This window comes from Apium graveolens, chromosome 11, assembly GCF_009905375.1.
Source record: "Apium graveolens cultivar Ventura chromosome 11, ASM990537v1, whole genome shotgun sequence".
NCBI lineage: Eukaryota > Viridiplantae > Streptophyta > Magnoliopsida > Apiales > Apiaceae > Apium > Apium graveolens.
This window is the reverse complement of record NC_133657.1, coordinates 179,920,302-179,944,572: the sequence shown is the minus strand read 5'-3', so window position 1 is coordinate 179,944,572 and position 24,271 is coordinate 179,920,302. Positions and strand designations below refer to the sequence as shown.

Sequence of the window (24,271 nt, the reverse complement as noted above, 5' to 3'; positions counted from 1 at the left end):
GATCAAGGGGGAGGTTCATCTTCAAGGAGTCAACTTCCATCTGCAAGAAAATGGTCTATGTTAGGTAATGAATCACACACAGAAGGAGGTGAATGTATTTTTCTGATTTTAGGCTTTTCTTGAAAGATAATGGTTGAACAAAGTAAATTAAATCTTGTATAGAAAGGTGTTCATGCAGAAATTAAACTTGCATAAAATAAAAACACAGATCTTCAAAACTCACTTAATTTTTGTATTAAAAATTAAGATGCTTTGCTACAAAATTTCTAAGCTCTTTGAAGTTAAAGAGCTCAGCTTCTTCTCAAGAGTGTTACAAGAATTTTTGGTCTAAATTGTTACCTCTAACTAGAGGACCAGTGTTAACTTTATAGCTCAGTTAACTGCTGGTTTGCACAGTACATAATAAACATGCTATTAGCTTTTCTAAATTGTCACTTGTCATTTCTATTTATAGAAAAGCAAATCTTTCATTTCTGGCTTAGCATATCTTCAGCATCCCGTGTTTACTTTAATCTTCCTCTGTCAGTTAATCTTTACCATTGATCTTGCACACTCTTCAAGCTGCTTTTTGTAGACTTGTCAATCTAGCTGTTGGATTGTTTGTTAATTTTTTATCTTGGATATTAAACTGATCTGCAATTTTGTACTTTGAGACTGTACTTCGAGATCTCCAGTTTAATTCATTTGAACACTTGATATCTCGATAAGTATTAAGGCTTATCGAGATCTCTAGTACTCCATAATGAGTTTGGCTTGTAGAGGTATTCAGCTCATCGAGATCTCTAGTCTTTATAACTTCACTTGACTTGTAGATATCTCTGAGTTCTCGAATGGATATAGACATGTCGATAACTCTGAGTTCTCTAGTGAAGGAATGACTTGTCGATATCTTTTTGAGTTTTCGAGTAGCTTTCCTGACTTCTCTACTCCCGGTGGATATTGCTTATCCGTTGAATATATATTGCTTATCCGTCGAGTAGATGTTGCCCATCCGTTGAGTAGATATTGCTCATCCGTCGAGTAGATGTTATTCATCCATCGAGTGGATATATAGCTCATCCGTCGAGTAGATGTTGCTTATCCGTCGGAACTCTCTGGAGTTTGAATGACTTCTCGATAAGTCATTCTGGAGTTCTCTAATGACTTCTCTATAACATTAAATCTGTGACATGTAGAGATCTTGACTTAGAATATTTTTCTCCAAACATATTTATTCAACTCCAAACTTCTTCAAAATTCTTATGAGGCATGATCTTCTTGATCTTCTTCCAGATAGAATCCTTAGGCTTGATACTGTTTTAGGAAAAAGACTCCAGTCTACTCCTTTGTATTTTTACAGACTTTAAGGGTTACAAGTACAGAATACAAATTTAGAGGTAGAAAGTCAGATTCTTTGAAGCAATTACAGATGGCCCTTTCAGTGACTTCCACTTCCTTTACAGGCTTGACTTTCTTAGACTTTCTTCCCACAGATTTGAGATTAAATTTTAGTGAAGGTTTGGCTAAAGGTAGGGTTGTTATTTTCTTGAAGTTTGTGAGGCTTGAGGTGATTGGAATTTTTAGGAAGGAGTTGACAGTGTGTCTGTAAAGAAATTTTGGCTTAGGTGTTTGGGAAGATTTGATGTTAGAGATAATTGATGTTGTGAGTTGACCTGAGGTTTGAGGTGGTTGCGTTTGGATATTTAGGGTTGTTTGAGTTTTTGAGTGATCATGAGGTTTTCTTCTCTTCCTTTCCCTTTTTTTTCTTCATATCTTCATCTTTCTTGTCATCCTTCTTCTTCTCTCCACCCCTGCTTCCAGATGGCTTAGTAGACTGACTTGAATTTAAGCCAAAAGAATTTTGATCATCTTTCTTCTGCTCATCATCATCCAAATCATCTTTGTTGATTTTTGTTTTAGGCAAGTTTGCTTCTGCATTATCCAGATATCTTCTCAACAGTTTTATCATCTCCTCATCTTCAACAGTCTTGTTCCTTTTTACTTTCAGCTCAGTTTCAAGAGTCATGATGAGCCTTTTGTTTACCATGACACATTGTTTAGGAACTTAAAAATGTTTGAAATGTTTGGTAGTAGAACAAATGTATGCCACTCCCTTGCTAGGCTGTAGATAAGCTTCTGGGAAAGCAACTACTTGTGCATTCTTCAATTCTCTTAGCAAGAGAGTATCTTCATGAATCACAATTTTGACTTTGCTTATCAAAATATCTAATTCAGATGCCCTCCTAGAGATAAGATAGTAATGGGACACCTGCATACATCTGTCTACCCATAAGTCATTGATGTTGACCACTATCCTTCTTTCCTTGAAATTGTCTTTAGTTACCAAGATCACTCTTATTGAGTTTATTGTCATGTCCAATGTTTTCTTTTAGGTGAAGAAATTGTTATTGAGAGAAACTCGGAGTGCCTTAAGCAGTTCATCAAATTCTCTGCTTTGACTGGGACCCTCAGCTGCTTTAAGAAGTCTCTCCATTCCAATATCAATTTTTCAATTTAAACTCACTTCAGCACTTTGGACTTGTTGAGATGACCTTGAATGTGCCAACCTAGCCTCTATCTCCCCCTTAGTCTTGTTGACAGACATGAGAAGGGGAGTAGGGATTTCAGGTCTTACTTGTTCAGGCAAAGAAAGTAGTGGTATGTTGAGTTTACCCATGATGGCTCCTAAAGCTATGGAATTTTGCATTTGAAGATGCTTATGGGAGTCCACCAGAGTTTTGATGTCTGTTTGTTAGCTCTTGACAAGAGATGTCAAAGCCTGAACTTGTACAGTGAGAGAGGAGTTGGAGTCTTGCAATGCTGTGACTTGATCTTGTAGAGACTGAATTTGCAGATTTGTTGAGGTGGATCCAGGCTGATAAGAGCTGCTAGATGTGCCAAAGTGTTCTCCTACAGCCTCTTTGATCCCTTCCATCAGCAATGCTGAAGGTTTATATCTGCTCTGGTGAAGTTGATCCAGGTCTCATTTGAGTGAGTAATTTGTTGCTGGATCACTGTATGGAGATTTGTGAAGGATAGTTTGAGATTTTTGACTTCCTTCTCAATAGCGGCAAGGTCCATCCTAGCCATTTGCTCAAAAAAATGCTTGAATTTTGAAGAGATCTGCTCTTGAGATTGTATGATCATGTCCATTTTCTCATTCAACAGTTTTCTGATTCTATCTTCATGACTAGTGAGCTTGATTTCAAGAGCCTTACCAAACAGATGAAATGCTTTGAGCTGAGCTTTGTATATATCTGTAATGGCATCATAGACAGCTTTTGGACTCAAGTATTTTGCATTACTGCCCAGAATAGTAACATACTCTTCTCTAAATCTGGCCAAAACTTGATTCATTTCCAAGGCAAAGTCCTCAGACAACCATGCATCCACATTCCCATCTGGCTCCGCATCATTGACAATTTTCTCCTTTTGCTCCTCAACTTCTTCATTATAAGCAAGAAAAATGGCTTGATAATCTTGGTTGCTCATGTTTGAAGTTAAAAGATGCTGTGAAATGTTTGCCAGTCCCGTGTTTACTTTAATCTTCCTCTGTCAGTTAATCTTTGCCATTGATCTTGCACACTCTTCAAGCTGCTTTTTGTAGACTTGTCAATCCAGCTGTTGGATTGTTTGTTGATTTTTTATCTTGGATATTAAACTGATCTGCAATTCTGTACTTTGAGACTGTACTTCGAGATCTCCAGTTTGATTCATTTGAACACTTGATATCTCGATAAGTATTAAGGCTTATCGAGATCTCTAGTACTCCATAATGAGTTTGGCTTGTAGAGGTATTCAGCTCATCGAGATCTCTAGTCTTTATAACTTCACTTGACTTGTAGATATCTCTGAGTTCTCGAATGGATATAGATATGTCGATAACTCTGAGTTCTCTAGTGAAGGAATGACTTGTCGATATCTTTTTGAGTTCTCGAGTAGCTTTCCTGACTTCTCTACTCCCGGTGGATATTGCTTATCCGTTGAATAGATATTGCTCATCCGTCGAGTAGATGTTGCTCATCCGTTGAGTAGATATTGCTCACACTACTAGAAATATGGGATCAGACATCGGTTTAGAACCGATGTTAAAAAAAATCTGAACCGATGTCTTCGTGTGTGATGTTAAATGTCATCAGCCTTTGACATCGGTTAACAGCCGATGTCTATTACAGTGTTATACATCGGTTTTAAGATTAAATGTGATGTCTTTGTGTTAGGTCCCAATTTGTTTGTAGAAGGGGGGTTGAATGCAAACAATACCGTTTAATCGAATAAAATGCGGAATAAAAAGGTGAAACAAAATTCAAGTTAAATAAAACTTTTATTAAATTTGAAAGGTGTTACAACAACGGTATCTGTTACAAGGGATTAATCTCAAATCAATTATTACAAATCTAGAATAAATTCGACATGAACTTTTTCTATTTTTGCAATGAAAAGATCAAATGCTAAATGCGATTTGAGATTAAGTTCTAGGGATTTTAATCCGCTAGATTTTTACACAAGAACAAGATAAATAATTCTAGTGGTTTGGATTTAACTTTACAATCTAGAATTTTGATCTTGAAATAAAGCAGATGAAAAATGAAATAATTTTCTTTTGTTTCTGCTGAGTTCTTGACTTGTGTGTTCTGTTGAATTATTGCATGAATGTCTTCTGCTGTGTTTTTTGTTGTTTAAGTAAACAAAACAGTCATGTTGAATCAGCAAGACTTTCGGCAAGACAATCAAATGAACTGGCATGACAATCCATTTGAACTGGAAGGACTTTCGGTGAGACTATCCATTTTAACTAGCAAGACAATCCCAATAGCTAGCAAGACAATCAGAATAAACTAGCAAGACTTTCGGTATGACTATCAATTGTCATACCGATTGTCATAGTAGTTCAAATCAAATTGTCTTACTGAATTATTAATAGATTTTAATCTAATAACAATTCTGAAAATCCCTAATATTAATTCTGAATTAATTAATCAATTAATTCAATTAATCAATAAATTAATATTTGCAGATATAATTTATTTTCTTAATTAAATTATTTGACTTAATTAATTAATAGAGAATTAATACTAATCTTGAGCAGCAACCATTCTTCTGAAAATCTTCTGAAAATTACTGTCAATTATGAATCAATTCCACCAATTCAATGTTGACACTCGATGTACTGTCTGGTTCATGAGTGACTAACTTCCGTGACGTTTCTTCAAGCCTTGACCTTGATACTCTTGATTTTCTTCAGACTAAATCCTTGTAATTAATTGATACCCTGACGAGATCTCTGTCACTTGATTAAATCCACAATCTTGATTTATATCACTGAGGCTTGATCAATTTCTTGAGCTTCTTCCAGTGAATTAAGTCTTCAAGTCTGTAGATAAATAATGTTTCTTAACCCTCTGACAGATGTTACTCTGTGAGATCTCTCTGACGATAGATCCACTATTTACTTATTACATTCTTATTTGAGTTGAGTTAAAACCTCGAATAAACAAATAGGCTTAACATATGCCTTTCAATCTCCCCCTATTTATTTGTTAGACAATAACAACAAATACCTAGAGGATAACTCAACTAACAAATAAGAAAAAGATATAAACAGTAATGCAAAGTAAATAGCAGAAAAGTTCTGGATTATATTTAACATTTTCCAGATTCCAAAAGAAATTTACAAGTGAATACAAGATAGATGTTCCTCTAGCCTGAACATATAACTACATTAGTCTATCTTGATTCATAAAGCTCTAATCATATTACATTGAGTTTTGAGCTAATTGACTTCAGTTGTCTTCTCTTCTAACTTCACCTTCTTCTAAATCTTGAAGCAACTCCTTGTCAAAGACACGTTCCTTTTCTGAAGTGAAGCTTGCTGGTCTGACTGGTTGAACTCCAACTGACTTCAGCTTATTCTTGATCTGATTGTACCTTTTAATATTATTTTCACAATAAGCTTGAATCAAATCAGCAGCTTGAGTCTTCGACATGGATGAGTATCCAGCAGTTCTTAAATGATGTTCCATCCAGACCAGATGCTTAGCTGAGTAGTCTTTAAGAGATTGTACATCTAGCTGACAGATTTAAAGACAATCAGACTTAAAGAATCTCACCTGATGAGGATTGTTGACCACTTGAGGACTAGCCCTGTTGGCAAACTCTTTAAGCCTTTCTCGAAGAACTTCATTCAATTCTGAGCTTCTTTTTACTTTGTTGAGAAGAACCCAAGTCTCTGACAAAGAACAATTTTCAAACAGATTAAGTGACACCTTGAAAGATCCTTCACTCTGACAATATACAAAAATGCTCATCTCATTTAGGGATCTGTCAAAAGCAGTTGTGATCATTGAGACTTCAGTCTTGATAGCATTCATGTACATGTCATTGTTAGGATTTGAGATTTCCAGCTTGTCAAGAAGATGTAGGAACTGCCTATCATTGTTAGTGCTCAGCTGAGGCATATCAAGTACTCTCCTAGCTTCATCCCATTTTTCACCAATCTTCAGTCTGACATCTCTTCTCCTTTCTTGAGCCTTAATGTCATGAAGACGTTGCTTTTGAAGAGTTTCTGTTCTTTGAATGTCTTTCCTCATGTCAATGATCTGGGAGACCTTTTTGAGTTCAGCTTCTTTTCTTTTCATCTCTGACTGCTGCTGCTGAAACTCTTTCTCAAAGATAGGATCCACTGTAGCTTCCTCTTCCCATTCTCCAAAATCACTTACCTCTTCAGCTTCAAATACACCATCTTTATCTTCCAAGACTGGTTCAGTGGGAATGTCAAAAATATCAAAGTCATCCTGTTCTCCACTGTAGTAGACATCATCAGCCTTTCCTTTGTCTCCAGCAGAGGTATCTTTTTCTTTTCCCTTTCCACTACTCCCTTTCTTCTCCCCCTTAGTTGAGGGATCCTCTACTGACTTTCCTTTAGAACCTCCATGACCTCCATCACCTCCAGAGCCTGAGCCTCCACCAGACGGCCCTTCAAAATAGGTTATTTGTTCTTCATTAGGGCAGTGAGAATTCTTGATCATGAAATACAAGTGTTTCATTCCTTCATTAAGATGTTCGATGCCCGTTTCTATCTTTAGAAATCTGGAGGAGTCCAGTGCATGATTCATTTCAACCAGGTCTTCAAGAGAAGTCATTCTTGTATGTAGAGAGCAGAAGTTAGAAATGTCATCAGCTGATAAAGTTGGAGTTTCCTGAATGGAATTGAGCTTTGGTGTGACAGTGTTCTTGAGATCTGAGATATCATTCCTGATGAGTGCCAGCCGATTGTTGACAGAGGTGGAAGAAGAAGACCGTTCAACCACTTGTGCTTTGAATACTTGTGCCTCAGCTTGGCTTTTAGCAAGTTCTTCTTTTAGAGCAGCAATTTGAGCTAACAGGTTTTCAGTATCTGTGTCTGTGTGTGCTCTCACCTGAATTTCACTCGTGTTTGGTTCACTCACCTCACGTGCTTGTGTTTCTCTCAATATAATTGCTCGTGAGGAGTCTTCCTGTTGCTGTTCTTCTGTACCTGCAGTTAAAATCACCCTAGCCTCTTCAAGAGAGGTCAGTGGTGGTGCAATGGGAATTCGTGAGTCCCAATCCTCAGTCAAACCTATCATTTCATGTGAAATAGATGTCTGAATTGCTTCAGGGATAGATTGACCGAGTTGCCCTCCACTTTCTCCAGATAAATCTGTGAGTGGAGAATCCCGTGAGGGAGCCAGAGGTGTTTGATCTGGGAGGGGAGAAAATGACTCTATTAAGGGTGGCTGAGAGTCAGATTTTCCCTCAGAAGCATGTGACTGCTCTTCTGCCGTAACTATGGCAGGCACTGTAACAGACTCTATGTGCACTCCTTGCTCTGTTTCCTGAGTATCATCTGTGGGTATGTATGGTTCCATTGTGAGTAATGGAATTGTGCTTGACTCAGTACAAGATGCCATGACCCTATGGCGAATTTCAATAGATTCATCCTGTTGAGAGAATGTCTTTAGTAACTGTTCATTGGCCATTTCAAAGTCCATGTCCTGTTGGGAGGACAAGGATGGGCTTTCAGATGCCTCAGTATATGTTCTTTTTTTCTTGGGAGGAGGCAGAGCTGAGGGTTCACTCACATTCAACAATACACTACTTCCTATTAACCTTCTGGGTAACATTTTAGACAGTGGGGGAGAGGTTGAGATAGGTTGTGACTTTGTGTTTGGCTCTATGACCTGGGATTGAAGCTGTGGTTCTACAACTTCATGGTCAGTCCTATCGACCACTAGGGGTCTTTCAACAGAAGTAGGAATGGAGTGAGAGTGAGGAATTACTACCTGTAATGGAAGTGCATCTGATGTTGGAGGAGCCTGGGTGGCTTGAACCACTGGAGGTTGAGGTTGCTGTTCATGACCGGGAAGATTGAAAATAGGTAAAGGAATATAAGTGGCCATGAAAGCAGATACAAGTACTGGAACTTGCATGAATTTGAAGGTTGTGTCTTGGCGGGTGTAAATCTTTTTGCTTACAGGAGGGGGTTCAGTTACTGCAGAGTTAGCAAAAAGGGCTTTGTGCTCAGGTGTGAGAAGATGATCTGCTATAAGCATGAGAAAACGAGCATAGTAACATGATACCCTACGATTTGTAGAATGATCACGTAAAGCAGTAGTGAGACGTCTCAAGAGAATGGGAAAAAGTAGTTTGCCAAAATTGATCCTTTGATTGAAAACAACCGCAAGACCAATATACTGCAGAGTGGAAGTGATGTTGTGAAAGTTGGATTTAGTGCAGTTGGCAAACACTTTAGAAAGTGTATCGAAGAAAATGTCCCATTCAGACACCAAATTGGATTTTGAAAGTTTGGTTAAATTGATCACCCCCTGATAGTGAATAGCATGGAAAAATTTTGTGATATCATTTTCAGAGGGCAAATTACAGAAATTGTCCAATGGAAAATTTAACGCTTGATTGACGACTGTTTCATCAACTACATACTATGTGTTTGCCACGGTGAATGAAAAAGATTTTGAATCATCGGCCACAGTAGAGGTTGTGCAAATCAGTCTAAGCAGATCGACATTTAAAATCACATTTGATTTAATAGCAGAGGTAACAATCGAATGGTCATTTAAAAATCTAATCCATGGCTTAAATTTTTCCACATCACATTTTTCTGGATTAAAATAACCAACCTGATTATGCGCGACAATTTGGAAATTGAGAGCCATTTAAAATAATAATAAGACACACACTTTCAGAATTTTAAGAATAATATTAAGAAAATTCGAATTAATTAAATTAATTTAATAATTCGAATTAAATTAATTATAATCGAAAAATTTAGACAGAAATGTATCTTGTTAAAATTCTTAACTCACAAACGCAGATTTGAAAAGCCAAAAGACACAAAACAGAAATTAAAATTAAAATTAAAAATACCCAAAATCAACAAACACAATGATTCGAAAAAAAACAGTTTTGAAAAAATTTTGGCAGCACTCCTGTATGTATATACTTGTATGTATATATAGCAGGAGTGATGTATGCTGAGTAAAAACTCGAGCAAGGAAAACAACAATGGCGATTGATTTGTGTTTGATCGGAGAGAGAGAGAGACAGATAACTGTTGGAATTTGAAAAGAAAGAAAGTGAACTGATAAAATAAAACAAAACAAAAAAAAAGGTTAAGTAGTAGAACTGGTATGACAATCGGATTGTCATACCGATTGTCATACCGATTGTCCTACCAGCTTAAAGACAAAAAAATAATTGAAATAAAATTAATAAACACTAAATATATATAACTGGTATGACAATCTGATAGTCATACCGATTGTCATACCAGTATAAAATAAAAGAAAAATATTTATATATAAGGTTTATAACTGGCAAGACAATTGATAGTCATACCGATTGTCTTGCCAGTATAAAACTATACTGATAACCAAAATAACACAATTATATACTGAAATGACTTTCAGCAAGACAATTTCAATTGTCTTGCCGATTGTCATTCTGGAAATAAAGCAATTTATAAGCAGAATTAGTATTAACATATTTATATATAAATATGTACTGAAATGATTTTCAGCAAGACAATTCTAATTGTCTTGCCGATTGTCATTCCAGTAGAAAGACAATTATATACTTACATAAAATATTTATAAAAACAAAGACAGTATTTCAGAATTAATTATTTTTGTTCCAAAAATAGATTTCTGTTGAATTTTAGCAAATAAAATTCATAGAAAAATATTTTTAGAGAAAATAAAATATTCTGAGATATTTGAAATTAACAAGAAGAGTAAATAAAATAGATAAGATAATAACAATTATAGAGAAATAAGCAAGAAATATGATAAAATGATAAAATAAATTTGCAAATGAATTTTTCATTTATGAAAAATTCATTTGTAAATTCATTCAAGAATAGATCTTAGATATTAACTAGATTAATCACTAAAACTATTCAACATACCCAATTTACCAACTAATCTGGTAAATATGGATTTATCAAGTGGTTTAGTGAAAATATCTGCTATTTGTTCTTCTGTTGGAACAAAGAATAGTTCAACAGTACCATTCATGACGTGCTCTCTAATAAAATGATACCTGATGTCAATGTGCTTTGTCCTCGAGTGCTGCACAGGGTTGTTGGTGATGGCTATTGCACTTGTATTGTCACATAAAATAGGAATTTTGTTCAATACAGAGCCATAATCTCGTAGCTGGTTCCTAATCCACAAGATCTGAGCACAGCAGCTTCCAGCAGCAATATATTCAGCCTCGGCCGTTGATTTGGAAACTGTTTGCTGTTTCTTGCTGTACCATGAGACTAGCCCGCTTCCTAGGAATTGACAACTCCCTGAGGTGCTTTTCCTATCAACAACACTTCCTGCGTAATCTGAATCTGTATATCCAACAAGGTTAAAACCAGATTCTTTAGGGTACCAAATACCTAGATTTGGTGTTCCCTTAAGATATCTTAAGATTCGTTTAACAGCAACGAGATGAATATCTCTAGGATCCGCTTGGAACCTTGCACATAAGCATGTAGCATACATAATATCTGGTCTACTTGCAGTAAGATAGAGTAACGAGCCAATCATACCTCTGTAGCTTGTGACATCTACCTTAATGGAGTTTTCACATGGTCCAAGCTTGACAGCTGTAGTTGATGGAGTCCTTGCTGATGCAGAATCCTCTAGATTGTACTTTTTGAGGAGTTCCTTGAGATACTTGGATTGACAAATAAATGTTCCATCTAACCTTTGATTTACTTGTAATCCAAGAAAGAACTTCAGCTCTCCCATCATGCTCATTTCAAACTTGCTGTGCATTAACTTAGCAAATCTCTTACAGAGATTATCATTAGTAGACCCAAATATTATATCATCCACATAGACTTGGACTAATATAGTATCATTCTTATGTTTTTTAGAAAAGAGAGTTTTGTCTATGACACCTCTAATAAAGCTATTTTCAATAAGAAATTCAGAGAGAGTGTCATACCATTTTCTTGGAGACTGTTTGAGCCCATAGATAGCCTTGAAAAGAAAGAAGACAAAATCCAAATGATCTGGATCTTTAAAACCAGGAGGTTGCTCTACATATACCTCTTCATCCAGCTTTCCATTCAGAAAGGCGCTCTTGACATCCATTTGATAAACTTTAAAGTTTGAGAATGCTGCGCATGCCAGAAATATCCTGATGGCTCAAGTCTAGCCACTAGAGCATAGGTTTCATCATAATCAATGCCTTCAGCTTGAGAATACCCTTTTGCTACCAGTCTTGCCTTGTTTCTTGCAACCACACCATCTTCATTTAGTTTATTCCTGAATACCCACCTAGTACCAACAACTTTCTTGTGTGTAGGTCTAGGTACCAGTTTCCAGACTTGTTGACTTTCAAACTGATTGAGCTCATCTTGCATAGCAATCACCCAATCTGGATCAGTCAGTGCTTTCTCAATCTTCTTAGGTTCCATCTCAGAAAGAAATCCTGAGAACAGACACTCATTTTGAGTAGCACGTCTAGTTCTGACTCCAACATCTGGATCACCAATAATCAACTCAAAAGGATGAGCTTTATTCCAGACAGTCTGTCTTGGAAGATTTGATCTTGATGATTCGCCTTGAAATTCATTGGGATGTTGTGTCCTACTAGATGATCCTTCAGCATCTCCCCCTGAGTTGTTGCCATGTTGACTTGAAGATTCTCCGTCAGTAGCAGTGGTATCTCCATTGTTGCCAAAGATTCCATCACTATTACCTTGAGTATCATCATGATTAACAGGTTCTTCACCAGCAACAAACTCAGGTTCTTGACCATGTTCTGATTCTGAATCTGACATATCATCAAACTTCAGTTTCTCAGAAGGATCTTCAGTTTGGATACTAGGGAGTTTAGTGTCATCAAATGTAATATTGACACTTTCAGTTACTTTGTGTTGATCAATGATATACACTCTGTATGATCTTCTTCCATATCCAACAAAAATACCCTCATATGCCTTTGCCTCGAATTTACCACGACGATCATCTCCATCCTTGAGCACGAAGCATCTGACACCAAATACATGAAAGTATTTGATAGAAGGTTTCTGTTCATTCAAAATTTCATAAGGAGTTTTCATGAAGTCTTTGTTGATTAGAGTTCGATTCTAAGTATAACATGCAGTATTGACAGCTTCAGCCCAAAAGTACATTGGAAGACCTGATTCACTTAACATTGTTCTTGCAGCTTCAATCAATGTACGATTCTTCCTTTCTACCACTCCATTTTGCTGAGGGGTTCTAGGAGCTGAAAATTGTCTGGTAATCCCTTTGTCTGTACAGAATCCATTGAGAAGTGAATTCTTGAATTTTGTTCCATTATCTGACCTTATTGCTCTAACAGGGATATTAGAATCTAACTCAATCATCTTGATATGATCAATCACAACTTGTGGTGTTTCATCCTTGGAGTGAAGAAATAAAACCCACGTATACTTGGAATAGTCATCAACTATCACAAGACAGTAACACTTCTTTGACATCGAAAGGACATTAACTGGTCCAAATAAATCCATGTGCAATAATTGCAGAACACCAGTTATGGAAGATGTGTTAGTGCCTCTGTGACTTGCTTTCTTTGACTTTCCTTTCTGGCAAGCCTCACATAGTCCTTCTGGAGAGAATTCCAGCTGAGGCAGACCTCTTACCAATTCTCTTTTTACAAGAGAATTCATTGTTTTGAAATTGAGATGAGAAAGTCTCTTGTGCCATAGCCAACTATCATCTGACGATGCCTTTGCATAGAAACAATTGACTTCAGGATTGCTTCCAGAGTTCATGTCAGCTATGAACAGATTTCCTTTCCGGATTCCCATTAAGGAGGGTTTTTCACTTTTCTTGTGCAGAATCTGACACTTCAGCTTGTCGAATAAAACATTGTAGCCGTTGTCACAGAACTGACTAATGCTAAGCAGATTGTGTTCAAGTCCTTGTACAACATACACATTTTCAATGATAACATTTCCAGCTAGCAAACAGCCATATCCCTCCGTTAAACCTTTGCTGTTATCTCCAAAGGTAACCACTGGGCCAACTTTCTCAACCACATTTGATAGCAGGGCTCTATCTCCGGTCATATGTCTTGACGATCCGCTGTCAAGAATCCACACTACCGGTTGTACCTGTTTAAAGCCCTGCAATACAAATGGATTAGACCTTCTTCGGAACCCAAGCTTGGCTGGGTCCGGCATATTTGTAAAATTGGCCTTTATCAGGCAAAACAACATTCTTAATTTTAATATTCTCAACTTTCTCAATGACTGGACATTTGACCTTGTAAACAGCCTTGATAGATTTCTGTTTAGGCTTAGGCACAAATGTCTCCTTTCTAGCTTTAGGAGGACTAGCAGTCTTAGACCTATCATGCTTTCTATTATTCACATGCTGACGAGGAGTAGTCTTATCATTAGAAACATGCTTACCATTAAAATAAGCATACATCAGATTAAAAGCACAAGACATACAATCAGGAACACCACATACTTTATGAGAGGGATTAACAATAGGCAACTTATGCATGGTAGACATGGCATTTGTGTTATCCAACTCATGTGTGTCTGAGTTAGTCTCAGTTGCTTTCACAACCTTGACTGGAACTTTTGACACACTTGACTTGGAGACAGCTTTCTCATTGGCATTATCTTCAGCACAGATTTCTTCTTGAATAATAAATGAGGTCTCATCAAATGGTTCAGCAATTGATTCTTTATAGAGGGGTTCATCAACACCCTTAAGCACATGTGGTACTTCCCTGCCTTTAGCACATATATGAGGAGGGGAGTTTATGCCTAATTTTCCAATAGCAGCATTGTAATCATAACCTATTCCAGATGTTTGATTAACAGCTTGCTTATTGTAAAACTCTTTGGACTTCGAACAAGAATTAAAGTAAGCTTTAACCTTAGCCTCAAGACCGGTGATCTTGTCTTTGAGAATAGTTTCAAGTTGTCTATAACAGTCAACTCTATTCTCTAGAAAAGATACTTGTTCTTTTAATTTATCTTGATTAATGTGCACAAGTCTTAATTCATTGACCTCTTTCTCAAGGTCTTTGATTTGTTGATTTAACAATTCATTATCACGACGAGCACAATCTAAGGAACCTCCTAGATGATAAACTAATTCAGCATCAGTAAATTTTACCTCTTTTCTTGACGATGAGGTGTTTGCATCACTAGCCATGAGAGCAAGATTCCCAACTTCTTCATCTTCACTGTCAGTATCATCCCAGCTTCTTCCCTTTGCCAGGTAAGCCCTTTCAGATTTACTCTTCTGATTAGAATCGTAAGAGTTCTTCCTAACTTGTTTTGGCTTCCTGCATTCTGTGGCAAAGTGTCCCAACTCATTGCAGTTGAAGCATCGAATGGTGCTTCGATCAACCATCCCTGTTTTATACCCACCACTGCTGGTGTTAGAGGATGAAGATCCACCTTTATGGAATCTGTTGTAGTTGGACTTGTACTTGAACTTGGGATTCCTTTTGAATCTGACATTTGAGAATCTCTTGACAATAAGGGCCATTGACTCATCCTCCAATTGCTCCAGTTCTTCCAAGGAATAATAATCATCTCCTGATTGATTTGTAGTAGGAGGATCAAATTCTGCTACTATCACATTTTCTTCAACCTTGGAAGACTGTACCATTCTTTCTGACTGTTGAGATTGTTGTTGATATTGTGGTTGTTGTTGTTGTTGTTCATCAGCTACTAGAGCAGTAGACGTGCTGACCACTCTTCCTTTCCCGTAAACTTCCTTCTGCTGAATCTGCTCCAACTCATAAGTCTTTAACACACCATAGAGCCTATCCAAAGAAATCTCACTCAGATCTCTTGCTTCTCTTATGGCAGTGATTCTATGTTCGAGATGAGTTGGCAGTGTTAAAAGGAACTTTTTGTTGACCTCCCTGATGGAATAGTATTTACCATTAATGTTCAGGTTGTTGATCAATGCATTGTACCTCTCAAACACTTCAGTGATTCCTTCTCCTGGATTGGATTTAAAGTATTCATACTCAGAGGTTAGGATTTCTAACTTGTTCTCCCTAACTTCCTCTGTGCCTTCATTAATAACCTCAATAGTTTCCCAGATATGTTTGGAATCTTTACAATTCATCACATGTCTATTCATCAAGGGATCAAGGGAATCTACTAAAATTAATTGAAGGCTAGCATCCAGGGAGGCTTCTTCTATTTCAGCAGGAGAGAAATCCTCAGGATCTTTCACATAAGTTCTCGCTTTGGTGATCACCACATCATTTTCTATTACCTCTGGTTCAATAACCATAGGAATTTTTGGACCCTTCTTTAACACTTGCAGATATTTGGGATTAGCAACTTGTAAAAATAGTAGCATCTTCTTCTTCCACATAACATAATTTTCTTTATCGAAAAGTGGAATTTTAACGGTTCCAACTTTTTGTGTAGTCATTATGAAATTTTTTTTTTGAGTGAATAAAAAATTCAAGGAGTGAAAGAAACACAAAAGTCTAGGATCTTGATTTGTACGTTAATCAGAAGGCTCTGATACCAATTGTTAGGTCCCAATTTGTTTGTAGAAGGGGGGTTGAATGCAAACAATACCGTTTAATCGAATAAAATGCGGAATAAAAAGGTGAAACAAAATTCAAGTTAAATAAAACTTTTATTAAACTTGAAAGGTGTTACAACAACGGTATCTGTTACAAGAGATTAATCTCAAATCAATTATTACAAATTTAGAATAAATTTGACATGAACTTTTTCTATTTTTGCATTGAAAAGATCAAATGCTAAATGCGATTTGAGATTAAGTTCTAGGGATTTTAATCCGCTAGATTGTTACACAAGAACAAGATAAATAATTCTAGTGGTTTGGATTTAACTTTACAATCTAGAATTTTGATCTTGAAATAAAGCAGATGAAAAATGAAATAATTTTCTTTTGTTTCTGCTGAGTTCTTGACTTGTGTGTTCAGTTGAATTATTGCATGAATGTCTTCTGCTGTGTTTTTTGTTGTTTAAGTAAACAAAACAGTCCTGTTGAATCAGCAAGACTTTCGACAAGACAATCAAATGAACTGGCATGACAATCCATTTGAACTGGAAGGACTTTCGGTGAGACTATCCTTTTGAACTAGCAAGACAATCCCAATAGCTAGCAAGACAATCAGAATGAACTAGCAAGACTTTCGGTATGACTATCAATTGTCATACCGATTGTCATAGTAGTTCAAATCAAATTGTCTTACTGAATTATTAATAGATTTTAATCTAATAACAATTCTGAAAATCCTTAATATTAATTCTGAATTAATTAATCAATTAATTCAATTAATCAATAAATTAATCTTTGCAGATATAATTTATTTTCTTAATTAAATTATTTGACTTAATTAATTAATAGAGAATTAATACTAATCTTGAGCAGCAACCATTCTTCTGAAAATCTTCTGAAAATTACTGTCAATTATGAATCAATTCCACCACTTCAATGTTGACACTCGATGTACTGTCTGGTTCATGAGTGACTAACTTCCGTGACGTTTCTTCAAGCCTTGACCTTGATACTCTTGATTTTCTTCAGACTAAATCCTTGTAATTAATTGATACCCTGACGAGATCTCTGTCACTTGATTAAATCCACAATCTTGATTTATATCACTGAGGCTTGATCAATTTCTTGAGCTTCTTCCAGTGAATTAAGTCTTCAAGTCTGTAGATGAATAATGTTTCTTAACCCTCTGACAGATGTTACTCTGTGAGATCTCTCTGACGATAGATCCACTATTTACTTATTACATTTTTATTTGAGTTGAGTTAAATCCTCGAATAAACAAATAGGCTTAACATATGCCTTTCACTTTGCAACAAATTTCAGCTTATATTACACTATTTTTAGGTGAACATGAGTATATTATGAGGTATTTATCCATTAAAACGAGAAATCTACAAGCTCTAAAAGTCATTTATTAAAATTCTTTTGAACAAACCGATGTGAAATGCTAGATCAGACATCGGTTAGATTAGTTGCCCGATGTGAAATGTTTGATCAGACATCGGTTATATTATCCCCCGATATGAAATGATGGATAAGACACGGGTGTTCTTCACGAAACCGATGTTAAATCTTTTTGTTTAACATCAGCCAATTTCTCTAATCAATGTTATTTGACTTAATATAGATTGAGTTTCTTTTCGGAACCGATGTCAAATGACTATTTCACATCATTTTTTTAGTTCTTTTTCGTTTAATATTATTTTACCTGATGTCTTTTGTATATTTTTTACATCGATTTACATTAATCATTATGATGTTAATGTTCTGTAAATTGCATGCCATCCTGGTACTATTTACAGCCACAGGGAACCGATTGCATCTACAACCAAAAAAACCAAACAATGCTAACATCCCAACAAAAAACATCCAAAAACATCCAACAGAAACATAAATATAAATTGATAGAAAATTTCTTAACATTCACTACAACAAACTCAATTCGTACATATATTCAATTCTATAATAAACATCCCAACCAAAAATAATAAAACCCAAATTCCCTAGTTATTATATCCGACATTATAAACATCTCTAATGCTTGCAAGTACCACTAACTGCATCATGATGTTGTGCGATTGCCAAAGTATCAGCCAAAACTGTCAGTTGTAGGCAGCCTGCTTGACTTCTTCCCTTCAAATGTTATAACAGTGAGTATGGGTGTGTATAGATCTGTTGGCTTCTAATCCAACCTGTGACAGTAAGAGTGGCGGTCACAGCAGATTTGTTTTATTAATTTTCATAAAAGATAGATTAAGAAGAATTATAATTATCTCTAATCAAATGCATAAGGATCAGCTACATATGGATTCAGAGATCCTTCTGAAAACAGATCACCTATAAGAAACAGTGAAAAAATCAACAGGGAATAAATCTTGCTAGAATGTCCAAACATACAGCTTCTGTTTGGAGGAAATGCTGAAGATAACCAATCAGAACTGTATAGCATTTAATACTACAAAACTAACACAGTACATTTTATAATTTGCATCTCCGAAGTACAAGGATGATACTGCCCCCAAGACGAATTCTCCAACTTGAGAAGTAATTGGCTGTCTAAGAGACTTTAGTGACTTATCAACTACCAAGAAGAATACACATGTCCACAAACCACAGTAATAACTTTTGTTACAGTAATTCAGTTCTTGGCTAATAACTTTTTTTGCTAGTCAATGAATTTCAAATTTGCTGACCTGACAATATTCGCAACATCATGGTCATATTCTTTTCCGTTTACTCCAACGACATATGTTGGAATATCAGCTCCTTTGGCTGGTGCAGTGATAATAACTTTCTTGGCACCTGCTTGAATTTGTTTCCCAGCACCAGGGCCATCCACAAACATACCTGTCCCCTACAATTCATATATACCAGTTAGTAAAAAAAAAGTTATGTTGTATGATAATCAGAATTTTAACAGAATATGATATCTGAAGTAGGGACAGTTCCAAAATTAAATGAAAACAAATATGGTACTCTTAAATCAAACAGATACCTCGATAACAATGTCAATTCCAAGCTCTGCCCATGGAAGCTGCAGAGGGTCTCTGTTGGAGACAACCTTGATGAACTTTCCATCAACACTGATGGTTTCATTGTCTACTATTTTAACATCGGCCTTGAAAGTACCCAACATAGAGTCATACTTCAGTAAGTGTGATGCCTACACTTGCAATGCAAATTAACTAGTCATCAAACTGTTAACAGATGTTACTATGCCAACTAATAAATTAACTTTCAGGAATCATCATAGTATGTATTAGAACTCTAAAAATACCACTCACAATCTTGACACCACTACTGTCATTAAGAACGACGACTTCAAGTGGAGAATTTTTGCGCCCATGCCAGCAGCGGAGAAAGTTTCTGCCTATACGACCAAAACCATTGATTGTAACTTTCAATTTGGCAACTGTCTCTCCTTTAACAGGTGACATTCCTGTAGTCTAATTCCAGAAAAGCAACAGAAAACATTACTGATATTGTCATTTAAGAAGAGAATTTTTATAGTCATGTATTGTCAAAATCATGGTTTGTTAAGTGTATGAAGGATATCAGAGAATAAATTTATTACTAACCCAAACTATAAGTATTTATGATTTGTAAATGTTTACAGAATAGTCTAACCTTAGGAGTAAGTTGGGCAGCAACCACATCAAAGAAAGACCCTTCCCTAGCACTCTTAGAGTATGTCAGGGAAACACTGGATCAAAGCCCAGAAAATTCAGCTACATCGAGTCTCTACATAAAGAAAACGCAACTAAGAAATCCAGAAAACTAAAAAACAAATAATTAACTGCTTTATGTATACTAGTAAAGAGAAAGAGAGAACCTTGGAGAAGCATTGAGTAGGGTAAAAACAAAAGTTATGACTGTGGTTTGTGGACATATGTATCCTAAATTTGTAATTTAAGAAGGATGCACTTCCAACAACATATGCACAAAAAGAGTGAAGTGCGAGAAAATTACCTGACTCATACCAGGCAAGATAACATTTGTAAGTTCATCATTGATTGATAGAGGCAGTGCCGGCATCCGGCTCATTACCTATAAGAAAAACACCATATAGACAGATTTGTCTATAAATTGATTACTTCTGTATCACAATACGGTTTTCTGTATCAAAAAAATAGTGTAGGTATATATAATTCATATATAATACATAAAATACAAGTATTGTATAACTCCAATTAGAAAGAAAAAAAGGCCACTTGTTGCTCGCTTGCCTTCCATCTAAATGTAATTTTTATAATTTCCATCTAAATGTAAATCCCTATCAGAGTGATTTAATCCTTATACTTTTCATCTAAATGTAATCCTCATTGAAGTCACTTCAACTACATACACTATCTAAAAGTAGTGTGGTCATAATTCATCAAGCATAATATACTATTCAAATATGGTGTGATCATAATTAAGTATAATTCAGAGTACCTATATCCGAAATAAATATCAAAAAGGGGGAATGAGAATAATTATATGAGAGTCGAAATGGAGCTGGTAATATTTAGCAAGGGCAATAATGGAATTGAGAGTAGCAGCACCGGAACCAATTCGACAACCCTGAGGATCAGGAACAACAAGAGTAATAGTAGAATGAGCAATACGAGCAAGACGCTTAGCACGGGAAAGCTTCCACTCATAGGATGTAATGGTTATTTTGTCTTGTTGAGCTAGTGTTATGATATGGCTCATCAGTAAGTGTAGACTGTTTCCCGTATAGTAAGTGTATAAATTTGAGACATCCCTCTCTGGTTCAGCTACTTTGCAAATTCTTGTAGAATCAATTACCTGCCCCACGTCACAAGAAACATCTGATATGTGGATATTAAAGACAAACGTTTAAGTGAAGGTGTAGCTACAATTGAATCAACATTAGAGAGAAATTTATTACCTAAACAATGATTTTTGCCTTTTTTGTTTTACAAGTGAGCTTCCTATACTAGGCCCATTAGCTATTACTGAAGGGATTGTGTCTGTTGAGCATGTGGATGAACTATCATCTATTACTGATGGACATTTTCTTTCTTCGATTTATACAGATGAAATACCACTAATCCCACTGCTATTGGCTACTGTGGTAAGATTAATTTCTGAGGTGTCAGTATTTCAATTAACGGGGCTAGATTCTCTATGTTCAGAATTGGCCTGAGGTAATTCAAGAGAACAATATATTGAATATGACACATCAGAAACATCTTACCTCTCTACTTGGAGAGAGGTTGCTCTCAGGACTGGAAAATGGGTGAACATAACATATATATCATTTAGCAAAGGCAGCTATACCTTAAAAATTCAAACTTTAAAATTCTAAATTATGCTCTATAGCTCTATTAGTCCGGATTTGAGAATATCACATAATTAAATACACATTCTTCCAAAAACAGAGCAAAAATGTAAAAAAAAATAGGACAATCCATAATAAAGAAACCACATTAAATGCAAACACAAACAAGCACAAAAGAAACCCCCAAAGAACAGAACATAAAACCCCATAAAATGTTTCTTATATACATGCACAAAAGAAAAGATATAAATAGGATATACTATTTCTTACATACGTTTCTTACTAGTTAAATCGTAAAAAAGAGGGATATAGAAGAATATCTTACAGAAAGTTCCAAAGCTCCAAATCTGTGAATCTCCTGATGCTCCAAAACCTCAAAGTTCCAGAGCTCCTTTTAAGCCCCAAAGCTTCTACTAAACTATATCTTACTAGTTTGAAGCTCAATTTGAAGCTCCAGAGCTTGAATTTGAATTGGGGCTTAAACTAGGGTTTATACCAAAGGAGAGAAAGAGATGATATATGAGTGAGAGTTTTAAGAGAGAAAGAGGGGACATATGAGTGATGAGAGAGAGATAGGTGGCGAGAGAGACGAGAAAGAGGCGGTCAGAGATATGAGAAAGAGGCGGCGAGAGAGATGAGGGTCGCGGGAGAGAGAGAGGGGGGAGGGTGAAATATATTTTGGAAAAGGGGGGAATAAGGATAAAGTATTTAATTTGTTAAAATTAAAGGGGGGAAATGTACTGAAATCGTGGGGGGAAAGAAAATAATTTTTTTTTTTAAAATGACCATAGACAACAATTTACAAAATCAGCCGATGTCAAAGTTAAAAGCATATATTTAGCCTTTTTAATTTCTGAACATAGACAACGCCTACTATGTGAAACCGATGTCAGTATTCGTATTCAACATCGCTTTTTTCTAAACCGATTTTAAATATGATTTTAACATCGGGTGCATTACACGTCGATGTCTAAGCACCGATGTCGTAGCTACTATTTTTAGTAGTGTCATACGTCGAGTAGATGTTATTCATCCATCGAGTGGATATCTAGCTCATTCGTCGAGTAGATGTTGCTTATCCGTCGGTACTCTCTGGAGTTTGAATGACTTCTCGATAAGTCATTCTGGAGTTCTCGAATGACTTCTTTATAACATTAAATATGTGACTTGTAGAGATCTTGACTTAGAATATTTTTCTCAAAATAGATTTATTCAACTCCAAGCTTCTTCAAAATTCTTCTGAGGCATGATCTTCTTGATCTTCTTCTAGATAGAATCCTTAGGCTTGATACTATTTTAGAAAAAAGACCCCAGTCTACTTCTTTGCATTTTTACAGACTTTAAGTGTTACAAGTACAGAATACAAATTTAGATAACAATACAACTTACTTAGGGTTGACAAGTTGTCTTAGTCTTGTTAAAGTACAAGCATGTCTTTTACAACAGTCTAAGTCACACACACCTGACTTAATCATTGGAAACCCTGAAAGTGGTGTAAGAACAAGAAAAGCCACTTAGAATGAATGTCTCTACCATTCTTTTCTATCTGAAACTGAACCTAAGAAGGTTGAAGAAGCTCTGCAAGATGCTGACTGGGTCACAACAGTACAAGAAGAGCTCAATGAATTTAACAGGAACAAAGTCTGGACTCTTGTGCCAAGACCAAAGAACAGATCTGTAGTTGGCACAAAGTGGGTGTTCAGAAACAAAACTGACAGTGAGGGCTTTGTTACAAGGAATAAAGCAAGACTGATTGCAAAAGTTTACTCCCAACAAGAAGGCATTGATTATGATGAGACATTTGCTCAAGTTGCAAGGCTAGAGGCAATAAGAATCTTTCTTGCCTATGCTTCTCATAAGAAGTTTAAGGTGTTCCAAATGGATGTGAAGAGTGCATTCTTAAATGGAGAACTCGAAGAGGATATTTATGTTGAACAGCCTCCAGGGTTCATTGATCCAAAGTATCTAGATCATGTTTACTTACTGGATAAAGCACTCTATGGACTGAAGCAAGCTCCAAGGGCCTGGTATGAAACACTTGCTCTATTTATGCTAGAGGGTGGTTTCACAAGAGGTACAATTAATAAAACTCTCTTTTATAAATACCATGGTAAGGACTTGTTATTTCTACTGATATATGTTGATGATAACATTTTTGGATCTACTAATGATAAACTCTGTGCGAGATTTACAAAGTTAATGCAGTCCAGGTATCAAATGAGTATGATGGGAGAATTGAGTTATTCTCTGGGTTTAAAAGTTAATGCAGTCCAGGTATCAAATGAGTATGATGGGAGAATTGAGTTATTCTTTGGGTTTAAAGTTAAACAGACTGATGAAGGAATCTTCATAAATCAATCCAAATACACCAGGAATCTACTCAAAAGATTTGGAATGCAAGAATGTTCAATTGCATCAACTCCTATGGCCACCGCAACCAAGTTAGATTTAAATACTGGTTCTTCAATAGATATAACTAACTATAGAGGTATGATTGGCTCACTCCTATATCTGACTGCTAGTAGACCTGATATCATATATGCTACCTGTCTCTGTGCAAGGTTCCAAGCTGACCCTAGAGAACCTCATCTATTAGTTGTGAAAAGAATTTTTAAGTATCTCAAAGGCACCACGAATCTGGGATTATGATATCCTAGATATTCATACTTTAAGCTAATTGGATATTCAGATGCTGATTTTGCAAGATGCAAAATTGACAGGAAAAGCACTTCTGGAAGCTGCCAATTCCTTGGTGGCAGATTGGTTTCTTGGTAAAGCAAGAAACAAAAGTCAATTTCCACATCAACTACGGAAGCAGAATACATTGCTCCAGGAAGCTGTTGTGCTCAAATTCTATGGATGAAGAATCAATTACTGGATTTTGGGTTAGACTATTAATCTATTCCTATATATAGTGATAATCAAAGTGTTATTGAAATGACAAGAAATCCAG

The 24,271-nt window shown here is 36.0% G+C and overlaps 1 pseudogene; it reads right to left on the bottom strand.

Annotated features, from left to right (window-relative positions):
* Positions 1 to 1,708: 1,708 nt before the first annotated feature.
* On the bottom strand, positions 1,709 to 19,920 carry LOC141696202 (glyceraldehyde-3-phosphate dehydrogenase B, chloroplastic-like; annotated as a pseudogene).
* Between the last annotated feature and the right edge of the window lie 4,351 nt (positions 19,921 to 24,271).